Source organism: Orbicella faveolata, unplaced genomic scaffold, assembly GCF_042242905.1.
Source record: "Orbicella faveolata isolate gen_17 unplaced genomic scaffold, um_ofav_v1 contig_24, whole genome shotgun sequence".
NCBI classification, from domain to species: domain Eukaryota; kingdom Metazoa; phylum Cnidaria; class Anthozoa; order Scleractinia; family Merulinidae; genus Orbicella; species Orbicella faveolata.
The window spans coordinates 27,730,001-27,750,934 of NW_028301552.1; the positions used below are offsets into that span (position 1 = coordinate 27,730,001).

A 20,934-nucleotide genomic window follows, 5' to 3' on the forward strand; every position below is an offset into this window, starting at 1 on the left:
GTACTGTTGTCCATCATGTCAGGTCCCTCCAGGTATTTATTCTGGTCTTTACTTAATATCTACAACCGTCGAGGTTTTCGATCGTGCCATCGCCGTCATCTGCGCAGTAAAGTATAAATTGGGTTTCTGAGGAATATGGCATTACCATTATAAAAGTGATTACCTACACCTGAAACAGCACGAGGTAATCACCCAGCGACCGCCATCAAATGGCCATCAATGAGCCTACGACTCGACTACGACTGGATCATGTAATCCGCCATTTTCGTTCCACCGCAAACTCAAAAGATCATAGGCGGAAAAATCTTCGGATTCGAGAGAAAATCGTTTACACGACAAAACTCTCCGGATTCAAAAGTTTCGGATTCAAAGTTCCCACTTTAAATTCCGGATTCAAAATCTCCGGATACACGACCAAACCGGGGAGTTTTTAATCCGGAACAATTTCCTCTAGTGTAAACCTACAATCCTGGCCATAAGTTGTTGGGACACCTCCCCTTTTTGCGCGCTAAAACCCACGATTTCAACTGCGTCCTTAACGTTTTAGAACAAAAGATGAATAGAAGCAAGTACAATTGAGCCCCCCCCCCCCTCCCCCAGCAATGTTGCAAGAAAATAAAGCTATTCTGAAGACTAGATCGGATGTGGGAAAAAAGGAAAAAGGGACAATAGAAGGTGGTTAGACAGTTGTGTTGGAACCGAACGCGATTGCTGAAAAATCGTCATTATTGGAATAAGACGTGAATATCTATCTGATCGTCTCTTTAGTTCGAGAATACTGTTTTAGGAGGTGAACAATTCTTGAAACGTAGCTATTCTGAAGCTATTGTCAAGGATTTTTTTCCTTCAAGATTTTTATCAACATTGACAGGGGGGAGGGGGGTAGGCGGGCTTACACGGGTTTGGTCTTAAGAGAGGCTGCCTGTGAAGTCATCAGCCGTAACTGTCCCAACACTTTTGACCAGGATTGTAGTCTTAAATGAACAGCGAACATCCATCTTGTTTTGTTCGCGGAAGACGGTCACGGAAGAGCGAATTTCAATGAAATATATATATAATTTGATTAAGCAATTAGCCAAAAATAGGTTGGCCGCCAAAACGGTTTAGGGTTTAGCCTAACTCTAGCCTTAAGTTTTAAGACTGAAGAAAAAAAGAAAAAAAAGCATTGAGCATTTCAGTTGTTTGAAACAGAAACATTCGCACACAATGAACTATATGTATAGTACGTGCGTAACCTGGAAAGCAATCCGTCCAGCACAGTAATTGTTCAAATTAACAGCTTACCGAGACACTCGCACTGTTGATGCCTCTTATTTATGATTTAAACTTCTAGGATTTGTTTACTTTACTTTTTCCGACTTTTTAGCAGGAGAAAAGGCACTAAATGTTGCTGGTACAAATAAAAAGGTTTAACCGAAAATCGATCCGTCGAAATCAACAAATACAAATGTAATCACTGTAGCGTTCCTTCAGATCATGTAAGGCTACAAACCAACAATATCAACTTGTCATTACGCTTAACAAATGAACTTAGAACGATTTTCTTTCTAGAACTCATTCTTGTAATTAAAATGATCAAAGAAAGAACGACAGCTTAAAACGACATAGCAACAACACCCGAACTCCAAGTAAATTGCTTTTAATTGGCGTTTTTAATTAACGAAATTTCCAAAGCGATGACTTTCAAAATATTTAAGTTAAAAGTGGTCCATTGTGTTTTTCTTTATTCACCCAAATGTTCTAAGATAGCCATCTGCGGTTTGTTGGAAACGAATTATGTATTCAGGGTGACTGCTCGCGTCACGCAATTGTTTACATTCTCACGGCGGTTCAGGGAAAAATTCATGAGAAGCAGAGGCCAAGGCGGGCGACTTAAAACCATTTGCCCAGAGATGTTTTTTGATTTTCAAACAGGTGGGTGTACAGTTAACCCGCAGAAAGTGTTTTTATGGTATTTAAAGCTATAGCCCATAGAAAAATATGGCGATGTTTTTATGCAATAATTCTCTTGCGACACATTGTAAAATTTTGCGTGGCAGTTTGATCTCGTTTCGGGCTCAAAAGAAACCTCCATTTATTTTATTTTTCGCTCAGTCATACCATGAAGACCTAAGCTGAATGTAAAGACCATTGAAAGATTCTCAAGTAGCTGCTGTGCGACGCGCAAAGCAATCAAATTTTCAGAAAATTTAGCATAACAGGAAGTAGATTTTGCGCTCAATCGGGGCGAATTCGTTTTTCGCAAATTTCTCCCCCAAAAAGCTGCATTAGGAGAAACTAACTATGGTCCGTTTGTTTACTAGCTAGGGCCAATCTATGGGCAAAAAATGAGCAAAATCGATTTTTCGACTTGTGGCGTTGTTTGTCCATAGTTATGGGCACTGGCTCTTAATAGGTAAATAACTACAATCAGCTTAATTTCTATCAAATGAGGCAAAATCCAGGCACATTTTGTTTTACGTTCTCTAGCCTTTTTTTCCTTTTTTACGTCTCCTCGCCATATTTCAGTCAGCCTAATGTAGACATGGTTTGCGACAGAGATGTACACGTAGAATGCCAATACTGCTTCACAAGGTCCGTTTATACTGGAATTAAATAAAGTCAGCGAAAAATAGGTGAATAATATCAAGGCTCTGTAGTGGCAGGCACGGAAGAGTGGGAGATTTTACGGTTGTGAAAACGGCTTGCTTTGGAAGGGAAGCAGGAGCCATAATCGGGGACGGACGTCCCCGATTATGGCTCCTGAAAGGAAGCTAAAAGAATAACTTTCAGCACTTCTATTTACTTGCTAGGGTGTGAAGTTAATTTGCGTTAATAAGTACTTTAAAGCCATTTTATGTCTAAAACTTTCTTTTCGCGATTTATGATATCAGTGACTTACACTATTGTATCTCTTAGTTACTACGCGCGCTGGGATTGGTCAATTTAGCGGGCCGCTTTCTACTGTACGGCCCGCTAAAATTTAAAGCTGTTTTCGTTGCCAAAATGTTTCGTGATTAATCGCCAAGTGTTCTTAACTTTTAAAACAAGTTAAAGTTTAAATTTTTTTTTTACTTTTAATTGTGCCCATATAAAAGTGATAACGACTTAACAACGATTTCAAATTGCCTCGTTTTGCTTTCGACGTGCGTCAGAAAGTTACTGTTCCGCGTGAATAGAAATCGTTCCCGAACCCAACAGACACACAGTAAGTTACGGATCCTCGTTTTTCCCCGTTAGATTTATGGTCCAAGCGCAAAGCTCAGTCGGTAACTTACAGTACAGACCGAGAGCTCGGTTATTAAGAGGTATTGACGTTACCCACACGGAACTCTGCAATTACTGTCGCCATCATCAGTGAGCCAAAGGTCAGCATTGTTTGCGGCGCATTTCGTACCGGCCCACGGAAACTTGGTGGTGTTTGTCGTTCGGTAACACATTCAAAACTGAATTTATTAAGTTGCTGCAAGTAATAAATACATGCTATCTGGATACGTGCGTGACAATGTTGTATAGTGCAATTAAGGTGCAAGTGCATATGATTAAAACATACAAAGGTGCAAGCGAATGTGCATAGTGTAACACCTTTCCCCTTTTGGAAGATAAAATCAATAATAGAATGTCCATTATATAGTGGACCTAAACATAATTTCTCTGAACTGTTCATGAGTAAACAAAGTCTTTACATCTCCGCAAGAAAGTCATTAAAGCGTTCATTCCATAAGGAAGTCGTTGAATCGTGAGGGAAGTCTACGTTCTCTTGTTGAACGGCGAGGTGGCGGTGTAGGCTCTTGGTCCAACGGCTGATCCGTTTCCTGTGTTTGTCCACTTTCAGATGGTAGGGATGCAGTTTCCAATCGGTCCAATTTTTCATCATAGTTGCCCACTGCAGGTTCTGCCTTTGCCTCCCTGATTTGTGCGTGGTTTCGCCGGACTGGTCCCATTGCTGTGCTCACGAGGCAGGACCTTGGTGCGGGTCTTCCAATTACCTCCCCATAGATCCAGCGTTGGTGTTTGTTCGTAGGCCTAGGTTTCACATACGCCTTTGTCGGTAAGCTTGTACCCCATAAAGGTGACAGAGGGAGATTTAAACTGTAATTTCTTCACCGAAAGTCGCAGGTCATGGTTGCTGCACTTTTCTAACAGGCTTGTAAGATTTTTATCGTGATCGATGTCAGCTTCCTCTTTTGAATCTCCGCATCCAAAAACACAGATGTCGTCGGCAATGTTTATTACCCCGTGTAAGCCGTCTAAGAATTCATGTTGGCGCCGTTGATACTTCTCCGGTCCCGAGGCGATCCCAAATGGCATGCGAGTGTAGCAGTAGCGACCATTTGGTCCCTGGAACGTTGTTAGTAAAGAAGACTCTTCATCCATCACGATGGTGTGAAAAGCTTCAGATACATCAACAATTGTGAACACTTTGGCCTTAGTCAGTTGTGGAAGCTTCTCTTCAATCGTGGGTATTGTGTACTTAGGTCTTCTGATGGCCTTGTTAATGGTTTGACTTGGATCAATGCATATTCGAAGTTTGCCGTTCGGTTTCTCTTTTACCAGGATGTTTGAGAGCCAGTCTGTAGGCTGTGTGACCGGCCTTATGATGCCTTCATCGCATAGTCTCTTTAACTCGTCATTTACTCTGTCCAACTTTGCCACGGGAACTCGACGCGTTGAGGCGTGTACTGGAGTAACATTAGGATCAAGTTCGATGTGCAAGGGGTTCCAACAGGATTTCCGCGGCCTGGCTTAAATACGTTTGAGTAGTGGTGAAGCACGTCTTCCTTTGTCAGTTTTCCTAGTGGTGGAGGTGACTGCATATTGCGCGGAATTTCTTCTTCAACTGCGTTTGCTTCATCAGCATACATCTTCAAATAACCCAGGGCTTGTGCATCTCTTCCGCTGAGAAGTGGTGGTTTCTCATTAGGCACGTTGACCACAAGAAAATCTATGGTGTGAATCTTGCCCCTTCTGTCACAACACAAAGTTACTTGGCCTTCAGGGCGCATAGTTTCGCCTCCATACGTGTTAATCCTGCTTCTGGTCCGCGAAATCTTTACGTCAGGAAACACCTCGCTTAGTAGACTGATGGGTATGGTGTTACACGTGGATGCCGAGTCGATTTGTGCTTTCACTACTTTTGTTTTTTCTCCATGTATAAGATGTAAATGGGCAAAGAATTTCCTTGCAGGTTGTGAGGGTGTCTCGCAATCCACCACAAATGCTTCTTCACCGTTGTCTTCATCGACAAAATTTGATTGCTGCTGTCGTCCTTGTCGCCTTGCTCCACCTCTACAGACGCGCGCGAAATGACCAGAGATCCCACACTTTCCACATCTTTTACCAAATGCTGGGCAGTGCTGTTGACAGGACTGTTGATGGTTGCCGCCACACCAGAAACACTGTGACAATTGCTGTACCGGCTTCAGATTTTGCCGCGGATTTGCAAATGCTGATTTGCTCGTAAAATTCACTTGTTCCTGTTGTGTGTTCCTGGCAGTTTTCATGAGCTGATTCGCGAACACAGTCGCTTCGAACGTTTTGGCAACTTCGACAACTTCTCGTAGCGTAACCTTTGTTTGGGCGGTGTTTTTATGTTTATGCCCTTTCCCGATAAGTTTCACTCGAAGAGTATCAGACGTTAAACCGGCGACAAATTGGTCCCTCATAAGCTCGTCAGCGAAGTCTTCATATTCACACTGTGCTGCTTGATTACGCACTCGCGTCTCCCAGGAAGCAATCGATTCGTTTTCGTTTTGCAGCAAACGAAGAAACTTTTGTCGTTCCCCTGACACTCCAACGCTAGCGCCATAATACTCTCTCAATGCGGCGACAACACAATGAGGCTTCTTTTGGTCGGCTTCATCCAAACCCAAGCTGTATTTATAAACCGTTCTCGCTGCCGGAGATAGAGATGCCCGGAGACATGCCATGGCTTTATCAGGCTTGGTCCATTTCAGTGCGTCAGTTTCTTTCGATGGATCGAACCAATTTTGCATGACGCAGTAATCTATCAAATCTACTATGTATGTTTCCAGGTCGTGCTTGTCATCTCCTGTTGTCTTAAACTCGGGAAACGGGGTGTTCGAAGCCATATCGCTGTAGACTGAAGAATAGTTGAGTCGGTAAAGCGCTAGATCCGTTAGATTACTAAAAAAATCCCACCGCTGCCACCATGTTTGTCGTTCGGTAACACATTCAAAACTGAATTTATTAAGTTGCTGCAAGTAATAAATACATGCTATCTGGATACGTGCGTGACAATGTTGTATAGTGCAATTAAGGTGCAAGTGCATATGATTAAAACATACAAAGGTGCAAGCGAATGTGCATAGTGTAACAGTGGTTTTTACCTGTTACCGGAAGACAAGACAGGATAAAACCAAAAATCTACAATTATAACTTTCAGACAAAACGCATGAGGTTTAGCCCGCATAATATACATGCAAAAGGCGCAGACGCTCGCAAAGTTTCAAAGTTAGTTAGTGATTCTACAAAAAAACAACTACATTATTCATTTTCTACGACGATTTCGTTGGCGTCAACAAATTTCATATCATGAGGTCATTGACAGTGACTTCCTCTCTAAACTTAAATTGTTGGTTGTCACACGTCAAGATTTTACCACCAGTGATATTTAAATTCCTGTTTACTCAGATTAAAAACTAAGTTCCTTTTAATATAACTTCCTTGAGACACGTTGACGAAGATCTGAGGTTTAAGTTCTGATTAACTGCCGGCCAGGGCCACAATCCCTGTATCTGACTTGTGGGATTGAAGTATATTTTTTATTTCTTCGGAAAAAAGTAACTCGTTAATCTGTATTCATTTCATCGGGATCAGTTATATTTACATTTCTTTTGCATTTTTATGATTTCAGCTTAGCCAAGAGGAACCTGAATTCCAGGCTGAGTAAGAGCAGTTAACACAACAAAGGTGAGAAACACCTTTCATATAACTGAAGCAGGTTTGTCTTCATATTAATTAGAAAAACCTAAGCTTTTGTGCGTTTTTGCTTATCGTCCACACTAATCTAAAGAAAGGCATGCGAAAAAACGAAGCCTCCAGTTTAAAAAATTGCTTTAAAATCTTGGGACGTCTGATCTGGACAAACTGCACCGTACAAATTCGAAAACAGTTTACAAAATTGCTTTAAAAACTTGGAATTCGAAAACAGTGGACGGCTAACCCTTACCTGAACCAAAGCTTTTCAATAATGTTAGTGTGGAGGACAGGCAAGACAAAAAGCCTAAAAATTAGTCCGTTGACACTAAAATCTGTTGACGGAAAAACGGGTGAACATTTAGTTCAACGGAGACGCTACTTTGTGTGTACAAGACCTCATTGTGCTACGTATTTTCAGACAGGTGAAGAAGGAGACCTTTGAAAACGAACTAATTCGTGCAGGGACCTTTGGAAATACTGTGAATATCATTCAAAAAGGACCGAAAGATTGATCAATTCAACGTTTTTAATTTCATTGAATTGCTCGCTTTTGTGTTTTACGCCACAACTTCCTCTTCTAGCGTTTTCTAACATTTTTTCGTTTTCTATGGTTCGCGTATTGCAATAAAAGCGTGAAATGACATAAAATATGATGACAGGTGGCCTATTTTTGGCGCCAAATTAAAGGCCCCAAAATGTTTTATATTTTTTCACTTTTTACAATCTGATATGGGTGTTGAAATTATCTCGTGAGTATTAAATGTCGTTTCCAGTGAGAAACGTGGGCCGACTTCAATATCTTTCCTGTTTACATGCATTTGACGCCAGGGGCCCGTTTCACGAAAGCCCCGGAAACTTTTCGGGCCCATAAAGACATTTTTAGTTCATCTGTATCTAAAAACCCATAAGTGTATACGCCTGAAACTTCTTGTGTGAAGGGAACCTCTGTTCATATTAAGAATACGTGAATAAAACAGTTCTATGGTCATAAGGTTCGAGATTTTGCTATGGCTTTCCGGGTGCGAAAACTCTTCGGGACCTTCGAGAAACCGGTCCCGGGGCATAACAGTTTTTCTTGCCTGCTGCTCAATCCTGATTGGTCAATTGAAATGTCAGACGCACCGGACGTAGGCAAAGAGAGCGATCTCATTGGTTGATTTTAGCTGATTTACCTTCTGAACTAACTTAGTTGTGTAATTACAACCCTCAAAGATGTTATATATATATTTTATTCCCGTCGAATATAGGATATAACATAACGAAAGGCTTTGTGAAAACACCGTCCTTTATGAGGCTCTCTTTATTTTTCTCTCTCAAACTTTACATTTGGGAATTAATTGCTGAGATTTGTTTGCAATACTAAATTAAAATAGTTTGACTCGATTTTATAGCTTGATAAATTTCCTCGTATAGAATTGGAGCGATACACAGCAAATTGAAATAAAAATGAAAATACAAAGATTTAAACACGATCCAATTTCAGATATTAAAGAAAAGATTGGTTACGTGACATTATTATTCAAATGATGCTTATTCAGGAAATTTGTGTATTTAAAAATAAAGTAAACGTGCTTGTTTGAAGATAGCTATGTCAGTCACCAGCAGGCTCAGAGTTGTCAGCGAAAGTTTCAAGACACAACAGTTGACTTATTTCCTTATTTACGGATAAATCAACAGCCTTCATGCGACAACTGCGCAAAAAATCATTTGACTTGCGTCTAACTGCTGAGCGGATTTGTTAATCTCTTTCAATCTCAGGTAATGTGCTCAGATAAGTGCCTGTTAGCTCGACGGAATCATGTGAATTTTGGCTTAAACAACCACCAAGTCTATGTTATTAACGGGCTTCAAAAGTATATCGACTTACCAAGCGTTGTGTTCATTTTAGGGAAGAACAGTGTTATTTATTATTAAGAATTTCTGGCCATTTGTTGTGCGAGTGTAGTAGATCTGCACTTATGATGTGTGGGCTGCGTTTTCTTGGGTTGCCTTGTATTTTCTTCCTTCGAAAGAGGGAGTCAGTATTTACTTAGTACACGGAAGAACATTTCCATGTTTGATAATGTTCATATTGGTATTATGGGTATAACGCGACACATGTTCACTTCTTGTATATTTCAAGTAGAGTAGAATAGATTTTGGGAACCTGTAAACCGAGCGAACTAATTGACCAAAGAATTTAGAATTTAAAAAGTAAATTGTCTTTGATTAGTAATGGTGATTAGTGATTATTGTCCGCTGTTGTTTGAGATAACACTGGAACCACACTGTCACGGGTCACCCTCATTAAATAAAGTCTTTCACTTCTTTCACTTCACCAAAGCACTGGCTCTCATAATTAAACTGAAAAACCAGCATGTACACAGGCTTAAGTCAGATAACAGATTATTCCAATTAGGCGTTATATTTTACTTTTTAAATAAAAAAGCTTTATTTTGTATCTAGAGTTAGGTATACACCCAAATATACGATGCGGCGCTTCCATTGCGCAAGAATCTTGGCATTTCAAAAATGAGTGGGTGAAATTTAAATGGGGTTTTACCCTTGATGTTGCTTAGGTGTATTCTAGAATACGATGTCAAAACTTTGTCAATATAACGACATAGAGTAGTAAGTGAACGTCTTATGTCTCGAACAAACTGTCAGCAAAAGACGTGAAAATCAAGCTCAACAAAGGGGATTTAGATATCAGACATTTTAGGAGAGGACAGGCTTTATTTGCGATTGTGCACGGACCTTTGAAGAAACGTAAATTAAACAAAGGTAAAGTCAGCTGGGCAGTTTGATGTGCAGCTCATTCTGTAAGCCAATCAGCGTTGTGTTTTGATGTGCCTTTTTTACTTTCGTGGGTCAGGATGTCCTCATGTGCGTTTATTGGGATAAATGTTTATCCTATTACAAAGAATAGATGTACCTTATCACTATATTAACAATTAATATTTGGCCTTCGCTATTTTTCGCTACCGTCCCTCACCTGCTTATTAATTACACGTTGGGCAGCACAGCAGACTCAAAAAGGGGCAATTAATATTTAAACTAAAAGCAGAACAAAATTCAAATTTCAAAATGTCCTATTTCTTGAGTGGATAGACATGTTTAAATTAAAGTTTAATTTTGAGATCCTTGTTGCAAATTCTTGTAATAAACACATCGCCTATTACTAGAAAACTGATACTTACTATTACCAGAAAACTGATAAAAAACTCAAATGGATACGCTAGTAAAGTGCACCTTTTTGTGTCCACTGTGTCTCGAGCAGTATTTAATGCTGGCTATAGAATGTTTTGAATGTCGTGGCCAACATCTAGTCCTCTTTGCCCCATGGAGGAAGGGGGGTGGGGTGGTATGGAGCGTCCACAGTTGCGTTCCATCTATGGCGGTCTTGAGCTGCTCTTTTGGCCTCGCACCAAGTTAAATTGGGATCCTCGGTCGATGTAATGCTCGGTCTGCCACGTTTTCGTGTGCCTTGTGGGTTCCAGTCCACCGCGTGCACTTAGTACACGGCCAATCCACTTCCAGCGCCTTCTCTTAATGGTGGCGTTGACAGGCTCTTGACCGGTTCTAACAACAAATCCACTTCAGTTCAATACACCCTCAGAATCCTCCTCAGACACTTCTTGATGAAAGTTTGTTCTTAATTTTTTGTCATTGTCGTGACTCTCCATGTCTCTGAGCCGTCTGATAAAACTGCCTTTACAATATTAGTGCTGAAAATTCTGATTTTGGTAGCAGTGCGTAGGTCTTGCTTCTTCAAACCGGGCTGAGCATTGCAAAAGCTTGTTGTACTTTCTTTCTGCTAACTTATATGTAATAATCTATGTTTACATATATTTCCCACACTTACAACATACGTCACCTTTTCAATACCGGCCCACGGAAAGTTGGTGGTTTTTACGTTTTACCGGAAGACCAGATAGGATAGAACCAAAAATTTATAATTATAACCTTCTGATAAAACGTATGAAGTTTGGCCTGTATGATATATAAACAACAAGGCACAGTAGCTCGCCAAGTTTCAAAGTTAGTAAGCAATTCAACTAAAACTGAACAAATGCATCATTCACGTTCAATTTCTACGGCGATTTCTTTGGCCTCGTCATCTATTATCTTAGTTGTAGAAACTTCGAGATCAAACTCTTCATTGGCTTCCGATCTACATTAAAGTTATCGGTTGTCGCACGTCAAGATTTCACAATCTGTGACATTTAAATTTCTGTTTACTGAGATAAAAAATAAGTTCCTTTTAATATAACTTCCTTGAGACGCTTTGACAAAGATCTGCAATTTTATTTCCAATTAACTACCGCAGCCACCATCACATACTTGAAGCCCTATATCTGACAGTATTGAAATATAATTTCATTTCTTCGGGATCAGTTATATTTATATTTCTTTTGCCCTAAGGTTTCAGTTTAGCCAAGAGGAATCTGAATGACAAGCAAGAGCAGTTAACAAAACAAAGGTGAGAAACAGCTTATATATTAAAACTAATGCGGGTTTTGCAATGCCTTATATTCCTCAAAGAAGCATATTCATTAGAAAATGTAAGCTTTTTTGGCGTTGTTGCCAATCGTCCAGACTATTCGAAAGAGAGGTATGCGAAAACGAAACCTCCAGTTTTTAAAAACAATGCTTTATAAATTTAGGACTTATCATCTGGACAAAATGCACCATACCATTTCGAAAACTGTGGTCGACTGCTTACCCTATAACCTAACCCTAGGCTTTTCAATAATGTTAGTGTGGAGGACAGGCAAGTGTGCCGAGGTGTTAGGGTACACTCAACTTACTCAGTGTATCGACAAATCAAGATTTATTTCTTCCCTCGCGTTTCGCATTTTACACTTCACTCCGAACGTCGTGTTCACTTCAATGCCTTATTCTTCCTCTTTTAAAACCTATCCGATTACAAAGCTCTCTGATTACAACAGTCAATCTTACGCTTACGCAAAATTATGGTCATACAATTTCCGATCACGCTCCCCTAAATATTGTTTCGCAATTTTCACTACAAATGCAGTGCTTAGGTATTAATCATCGCCTTTAAGCGAGACGTTGCGTCAACAGCTGCTCGCCTCCTTTCTCTGGTAGGTTCCATTCTCGTTGGACAAGCGCCTTGTTCTGGCTCATGTTCCGAGCATAAAAATTAGCCCGTTCGCGCTAAAATCTGTTATCGGAAAAGCAGGTGCCGAACATTTAGTTTAAAGGAACCGCTAGCTTGTGTGTACAAAACCTCGTTGTGCTAGGTGAAGAAGGAGACCTTTGAAAACGTACTAATTCGTGTGGAGACCTTTGGAAATACTGTGAATATCATTCAGAAAGGATCGAAAGATTGATAAATTCAACGTTTTTAATTTCATTGAATTGCTCGCTTTTGTGTTTTATGCCGCAACTTCCTCTTCTAGCATCTTCTAACATTTTTTTTTCCTTTTCCTTTTCTAATTGCTGATAACAAATCTAGGTGTGATTCGCGTGTTGCAATAAAAACGTGAAATGACAAAGTATGATAAGATCATTTGTCTGAAAAACTTCCATAAAATCAGACAATTTTTAGGTAATCGTCGATAAATGTATATTACATAAATCGATCATACTAACCAAGCGCGAGGGGTTAGCACGAGGACTGTGCTAGGAAAATGTCGCCCTAGGTCTTGAAAGTACGGAACAAGCGCACAAGAATGGACCAAGAGCTCCTAGTCTTCCATTAGAGTCCCAAGGAAGCTGGGAGTTGTGTTACGCAACTGAAAATGATTAGGAAAAAAAAAAAAATTAAATTATGACAGATTGTAAGGACACCGCGAACTTTAAACACGCGCTGAAAATTGAGACACCGCGAACTTCAAGCACGCAGTTCTGATTGAGAGCCAACATAGCGTTTTACGTTTTCATAAATTAATTGTTAAAGAAGAAGAAAGCGAATCCCGACCAAATACTTATTACACACTGCACTGCTGAGAGGTGGCTGCGTCCGCAGTACAAGCGCTAGCGGTAGTCAAAGCCAAGCGGCCGAAACGACACCGTCGATAATGGTCTTTTTTGTTTTCGCAGCTGAAAAAAGAAATTAAATGCTAAAGTTTTCTTATCGTCTTCTACTTAATTCTGAGTTTAATTTGATGAGGAAAAACATGTTTTGTTTTCCAAATGACGCAACTATTGTCCTACCTGGCGACAGCGATCATAGAGCAAGTTGCCAAACGCAAGTGGCCTACCCGTTTGGCGCCAAATTAAAAGCCACAAAATGTTTTATATTTTTTCACTTTTTACAACCTGATATGGGTGTTGAAATTATTTCGTGAGTATTAAATGTCGTTTCCAGTGAGAAAAGTGGACCGACTTCAATACCTTTCCTGTTTACATGCATTTGACGCCAGGACAGTACAGCTATCAAGCTGCTCAATCCTGATTGGTCAATTGAAATTTCAGACGTACCTGACATAGGCAAGAAGAGCGATCTCATTAGTTGATTTTTGCTGATTGACCTTCTGAACTAACTTAGTTGTGTAATTACAACTCTCAAAGACGTAATATATATTTTCCTCCCGACGGATGTACGATATAACATAAGGAAAGGCCGCGTGAAAACGCTATCCTTCACGAGGCTCTCTTTATTTTCCTCTCTCAAACTTTACATTTGGGAATTAATTGTTGAGGTTTGTTTGCAATACTAAATTAAAATAGTTTAATTCGATTTTATAGCTTGATAAATTTCCTCGTATAGAATTGGAGCAATACACAGCAAATTGAAATAAAAATGAAAATACAAAGATTTAAGCACGACCAAATTTCAGATATTTAAGAAAAGATTGATTACGTGACATTATTATTCAAATGATGCTTATTTAGGAAACTTGTTGTCTCAAGAGTAAATCAAACGTGCTTTTTTAAGAGAACCATGTCAGTCACCAGCAGGCTCAGAGTTGTCAGCGAAAGTTTCAAGATACGACGGTTGACTTATTTCCTTTTTTACGGATAAAAAAAACAGCCTTCATGCGACAACTGCACAAAAAATCATTTGACTTGGCGTTCAAATGCTGAGCGGATTTGTTAATCTCTTTCAATCTTTTCAGGTAAGATAAGTGCCTGTTATCTCGATGGAATCATGTGAATTTCAGTTTAAACAACCACCAAGTCTGTCTATGTTATTAACGGCCTTCAAAAGTATATCGATTTACCAAGCATTGTCTTCATTTTATGGAAGAACAGTGTTATTTATTATTAAGAATTTCTGGCCATTTGTTATGCGAGTGTAGTAGATCTGCACTTATGATGTGTGGGCTGCGTTTTCTTGGGTTGCCTTGTATTTTCTCCCTTCGAAACAGGGAGTCCTTATTTACATAGTACACGGAAGAACATTTCCATGTTTGATGACGTTCATATTCGCGACACATGTTCACTTCTTGTATATTTCAAGAGTAAATTTTGGGAGCCTGTGAACGGAGCGAGCTAAGTGACTAAAGAATTTAGAATTTAAAAAGCAAATTATCTCTGATTAGTAATGGTCAGTCATTGGCGATTGTCTGTTGTTGTTTGAGATAACACTGGAAACAAAATAATTGCTTTCGTAATTAAACTGAGCAACCACTATGGACACAGGCTTATGTCATAAAACAGATTGTTCCAATTAGCCATTATATTTTACTGTTTAGATAAAAACCTTTAGTATTCATCTAGAGCTAGTTATTCACTCAAATACACGATTCGACGCTTTCATTTGGCAAGAATCTTGGAATTTCAAAAACGAGTGGGATAAAATTTAAGGGGGTTTTACCCTTTATGTTGCTAAAGGTTTACTTTAGAATGCAATGTCAAAACTTTGTCAACATGACGACATGCAATACAAAGAAACTCTACATGCACAGTAGTAAGTGAATGTCTTATGTCTCGAACAAACTGTCAGGAAAAGACATGAAAATCAAGCTCAACAATAGAGATTTAGATATCAGACGTTATAGGAGAGGACAGGCTTCATTTCCGGTTGTGCACGGAACTTTTGGAGAAATGTAAACCAAGGTAATGCAGATGCAGTTAACGCTGTGCAGATTTCTGTGCGCTTGCGTTAACGTATTTGGTGTTCACCTCATTCTGTTAGCCAATCCGTGTTGAGTTTTAATATGTATTTTTTTTATCTTTTGTGAGTCAGGATGGCCTCGTGTGCGTTTACTGGAATAAATGTTTATTCTTGTAAAAAGAATGGGTTTACCTTTTCAGTTAGTCTAGGCAGTTTTTCATTTGCGACCCTTACCTGCCTAAAATCGCACGTCGAGGGTCAATTAATCTTAAACTAAAAGCGAAACGAAATTCAAATTTCAAACGTTATATTTTTTGAGTGGATAGACATATTTGAAACAAGTTTTTTCATTTTGAAGTCCTTGCTGAGAATTCTTCAATATTATATCGCCTGGTACCAAATTTGTGACGTCGCGTTCCTGTGAAAAATGCCAAAATTCTAAAACTTAAAAACTTAGTATTTAAGAGAACAGCATTCTCTTTATTGTGGCAAATGTTCGGGATCAGATAACTGACATAGAAATTAAGTGGACACGTTAGTAAAGTGCATCTTTTCGGCACAAAGAACATGAAAGTCTTTTGTATCTACCGTGTCTCGAAAATATTCAAACCTAGCTATAGACTGTTTTGACTTTCGTGGCCAGCAGCCATGCAAATATACTGGAACAAGAGACTATAATCTAGATCATAGTTTTTTGATTGGAACAAGAGATTTAGCATTAGAAGAGTTCAACTCGCACGGGATTGGTTTGGAACACCAACATGGCCGCCGTTTCATTTCTTGGGGAACCTTTTTTATATGACTGCGGTGAAGTCATTTGAAAGCACTTCATATGACATATAAAACAACCAGATTCGCTCACTTTCAATAGGGAGAATCACAGTCTAATCATGACGTCCTATCACAGCTACTTGACGTCACATCACAAAACTGCGTGTCTCTTCGGATCTCAAATTTCAAATACTTTTTGGCACTATTTAAAATCTTAAAATTTGATTCGAAAAAAACTTGAAGATACAAGAACGATACAGCAAAGAAAGAATTTTAAGCTCCTTCCTCATGTATCCGGGTATTTTAAAAACAGAGATTTTTGTCTCCGTTTTAGCCTTCTGTCCACGCTTAAGCAGTGCTTTCGGGCACCAGAAAAAGAAAGTGTTTCGAAAACAGTCCTCAAAAGGGAGGTTTTCTTTTAAAACGCCGGCTCATTCTTTGGGTGTGCTCGAACGAAAATGGAGGTTTTCGAATGCGATGTTGTCATAGATTGTGTCCAGTCTTTCCCGGTTTGCGTTCTTCCCAGAGAAAAATCAAGATGGCGGACAGACATCTTATGTCGTTCCTACTTGGGCTTCTTTCAAGCGTAAGCCGATTTCCAGTGGACATTTCACAGCGGTGTTTTCAACTTAATACTCAAAATGCAACTTTCGATTGAAGTTCTACTTCGTCATCTGTCCAAGCGAATGAGTCAGCCTTGCTTTTGGTCGAGGAATTCCTGGGTATTTTAGCCGACGTATTGGGTTTTTCTTTTTCGACATATTGTAAGAGTTTTGAACGAGAGTAAACAGTGGAGTTTACACCTTACAAAATTGGTGCCAATTGCTGCATGCGGGCTCATATATTACTAGCATTGCTTTCTTGTGGACGGTCGAAAACGATTCAACTGCGCTACTTGTGGACGCGTAGTTTTTGAGATCGAAGAAAGAAAACCGTTTTCAGAAATATCCAGATACGTGTGGACCGGGCCTAAAATTTTGAAAAACACTAGATTTCGGAAATATACCCTCTATCGTTGCCTTGAGAAGACGGTCAGTTGATTAAATCATAGACTAATGTGTTCCTTGTAAATATTACGAAAAGCAACAAATTTTGATCACAATTGCTCATAGCCTCAGGAAAAGTTTGAAATCAGCGGGGGCATTTTGAGCCCCATCCCCCCGGGGTAAATTGGGTTAAGTATACACAAAAGTTTATAGTCTATTACTTAACAACCGTATCTGGGGTGATCACAACTTTGGAGACAAATTCCGGTATTTGGCTTAAACCGTAACTGGTGTGAAAGCTTCCAGATGATTTTTTCTTACTAAGAAACTTTTCAGTTATTTGATTGAAGTGCAACGACGAACTTTTCCACACCTGCTTCCAGTTCCTTTCAATTCAGACCATATCTAAATAAAGTAAGTCAGGTGAATTTGAAATAATCAGTCTTATTTTTAGTTCAAGATAACGTCAACAGGGCTTTTCGGGCTAGTAAGTACTGATAAATTGAATACCTTTTTATCGTCGGTATTTATAATTGATTATGCCTCTTTTAGATCTGTAATTTACAAAATTTTTCAGATTCAATTGAGTTGTGAATTTGTTTCGACACGCTAGGTTTAACCAGTAGCTATATAAAAAGACTTGAATTAACTGTTCCTTTTCTTCAGTGGTGTAAGAAAATCAACGGGATACATAATAGTAACGTGAAATAAATGTTGCTTGTAAATGCAGATAAAATGCGTGCCTTCTGCGTATATAACTTATTTATTCCTCTTCACTGTTAAGCGTTATTCCACGTTAATTTAAATTTGTTGACACCGAGCTTGGGGGACAAAAGATTTATTTTCCCTCTTCAAAGTCATTAACCTGTCAATCTGAAACAGAAACCACTTTGCGATATTACGTTCGGCAGCATTCAGCATTTGAATTCAAATCCTAAGTTCAAATCAAGATAAAGGATTGTTATGTTTCTATAAAAACGCATGGAATTGTTCCGTCTAATTTTCATAAATTAACCGTCCATTTCAACCGCTACATGCCATTAAATTATTAATTAGGTTGGTTATTAGTTTTCTTATCATCTCTCCGACAATGAGATTCAAAGACGAAATTGGATAATCTAATATTGCACGCATACGAAAACAGCCTCATTTCCGTTCTAATACACCGTGCAGAATAAAACCTCTCTGGAAAGGTAAGACACCTTAAATTTGTTTGATTTTTCTCACCCTTCTTATCAATAGAGCTGTAAGAAATGTTTTCCTTGAGATGGGACCAATTCATTTACTGAGATCACCTGGTGTCGGGAAATGTCTTTGAATTTTATTTTCCGGTAATACTGATTCGTAATAATAATTTCACAGAAACACTCCTCATGAAAAAAAGTATAGCGCCGGCACAAGGTATATGGTTCCTGGTAATGTAATGGATTTTGTTTGGCCGGGCGTTTGTGATTCAAAGGAGATGGTGGTTGATTGATGAACTAACGCATTCACATTTTCAACCTTTGTTTATCTATATTATGGATAACCGCTTTGGTTGTATAGTGGCAACGATAAGTTTTTAACTACCATGCTTCATGAAAAATTGTACATTGGCCACTAAGTATATTTCAGTAAAGTGCACTTAGTTTACTAAGTTATCTGTAACGGTCCAGATAAAAAGCAGACAGTGCCTGATAATTTCTTGGTAATGAAGCGCGCTGCGATTTTATTCTAATGAAATATCTGACCAGTTGGGACTATATCGACACCTCGGGCACCTCACGAGTACAGGCGAGATTAAAATAGGACTTATCGGACTCCTTGGGCTTAGTATGTTGCAAGGCGAATCAGTTATTGAACAGAAAATGCGTTTTATTCCACATATTTATTTGAAACAGGAACACTGGTCGCCATACGCTTCAGAAAGTCGTCGGTCTCTACCCTGTGTTGACCGAGAAAAAATAGCGAAAATTTATTTCCGTGCCGGTTCACTTTTTTTGCGGTAATTTTAACGTGTAAAATAATAATATAGATGGAATTTGTGGTTACTACCACAGTGATTACGTTTGGATTCATGGGCCACTTTGTCGGTTATGTTAATATTATCTATATTGTGCGGAAATAGATTTCAGTCTGTACAAAAGCTTTTTTCTGAGGCGTGTTTGGTAGCCGGATATCCGTCAATCACAACTGCTTAGCAAGCAATCCCTGGAAGGTGAACTTTGTGAAATGCTTTTGACAAATTTCTGATTAATCATATTCTGTCAGCCAAGAAGACAAACCCTACTCTTATCTACCATCGTAATTTGGCTCTAAAAAAAAGTGGCTGACTTTTAAGGGTCAAATTAGCTTTATGTATATTTTTTGACAGATTTACATCAGCTTTTGTGATAAAATAAGACGCATCTTCAAGTATTACTTCAGGCTGTCAATTTTGAGAGTTCACCACAAAGCGTGGTACTCCATCGTACATTTCAGCCGCACGTAACTCTCGTTGCATGTCGTTCATGTGAATGCGATATCGAAATAACGTTTGACATTCTCAACAAACCAGCATCTTGGCAAAGACTTCAAATGACTTTTTGGTGGTACGCCACTTTACATTTGGCATCTTTTTTGTGGAAGGGGAACTGAAACGACATCTTTGAATACGCTACCAAAAATTTCAATTAAATTAATTTTCTGCCAAGATCTTTTTCTGTAATAGAGGAAAGAAATAGTTTTTCAGTTCCTTGCTCAAAGCTACGCGAATCCTCAAAATGATGTGGACCGTATTTCACGAGCACGTATGTACCCGCACAATAATGAAATGATGTACATTTATCTAATTTAAATTCCATTTAGTGTCGATTTTTACTTAAAAGAACTTGAGCAGAATCAAAGAATTAAGGTACGTCATTTGTTACGGTAGAAACATGTGTTAATCTTTCTAGATATTTTAATTTAGGCTTTCCAAACTTGGGTGGCTGTAACAATTAACAATATTTTAGCCTAGCTCGGATTCATCTTGGTTTATTCTATTCATGTGTTATGTGTAAGACACCAAAAATAATATCAATATCAATATTAATACACAGAATTATTATTGTTTTCATTAATATTAATATTATTATAATAATTATTATTATTACTATTATTATCATTTTTATCATTTATTATCATTATTTTGTTTTTTCTCGCGAGGCTTACTTTAGAAGTATAAGTCAATTTTGAATACTTCTTGCAGTTTTCAATTATTCTTCCGTGCTAGAAAACAACCCGGTCTATAGTACATACGTGGATACTGTTATGCTAAGCGTCGTTGCTTGCCAGCATACTTGTAACTATGTGAGCAAATGTCGTACTCAAGTGTTAGTAATAGAAATGCGGTTGTTTCGGAAACTGATTTTGCCCTTGAAAATCACCGGATGTGATATAACAATGGTTGATTGATTGCCCAAATGTTTGTCGTAAAAGGACATGCCCACGTAAAGACTAAACGCTACACAGAATTATTATTGTTTTCATTGCAATTACGTATTGCTAATGCTGCAAATGGGCAAATAACCAAGCGTAACAAATTAGATGTTTTTCAGTTGTTCGCAATCAATCATGACTATCATTCATCTCAACCGAAATCCACATGCGGCAACAATATGGCAATTCTACTATATACAATTGGAATCACGGAACACTTAGTTTTAAAAATAGTTGCACCTGAACAATCACAAACTTATTGTGGGTCAAAATAAAAGCAGATGTCAATTACGAAACCACATTTTACTCAGCAGCAATATTTTTCGTTGGCTTGATTTTTTAACTTTAATTAGTAGAGAAAATATATTCTGTAAAGTAATATATTTTTTGACAAGAGTCCAATATAAGCAATGGAAACAATTAAATTTCTTTTGTCTTTTTTGTCAATAAAAGTCAATTTCTCCGGCAGTTCGTGGGGTTCGTTCTGTCATGGTAATTTAAACTGATCATGTTAAATCAATAAAGGAAAAGGGGGATAAGCTGAATTACAATCGTTATCTTGGCTACAATTCTTTGCTGGGCCCTTAAAACTGGATAAAAAGGGAATAAAATCTACAAATTTAGTAACTCCTTTGGAGAGTAGCTAACATGCATTTTTTAATTGTTGACAAAAATGGTTAAAAACTTCCACATATCATAAAACAGCATTTTAAGACTAAATCTTTGAAAACTGATTTCGAAGATAAAGCGTTGAAGTGGTAAAGGCGAGTTTTCCATAGGAGAAAGGTTTTTGAAAAAGAACATCCTTTA

The 20,934-nt window shown here is 38.5% G+C and overlaps 1 protein-coding gene across 2 annotated transcripts in view; it reads left to right on the forward strand.

Moving 5' to 3' along the window:
• The first annotated feature begins 11,320 nt into the window (after positions 1-11,320).
• The window catches only part of LOC110065273 (uncharacterized), a 59,480-nt gene continuing 49,866 nt past the window's right edge, over positions 11,321-20,934 (forward strand). The window contains exon 1 of one of the 2 annotated variants that reach the window (XM_089292002.1): positions 11,321-11,383. The gene's annotated coding sequence lies outside the window, so the exon portion shown is untranslated. Of the gene's footprint in view, positions 11,384-13,832; positions 13,989-20,934 lie in introns of those variants that run through there. The other variant, XM_089292003.1, reaches the window with a different exon arrangement.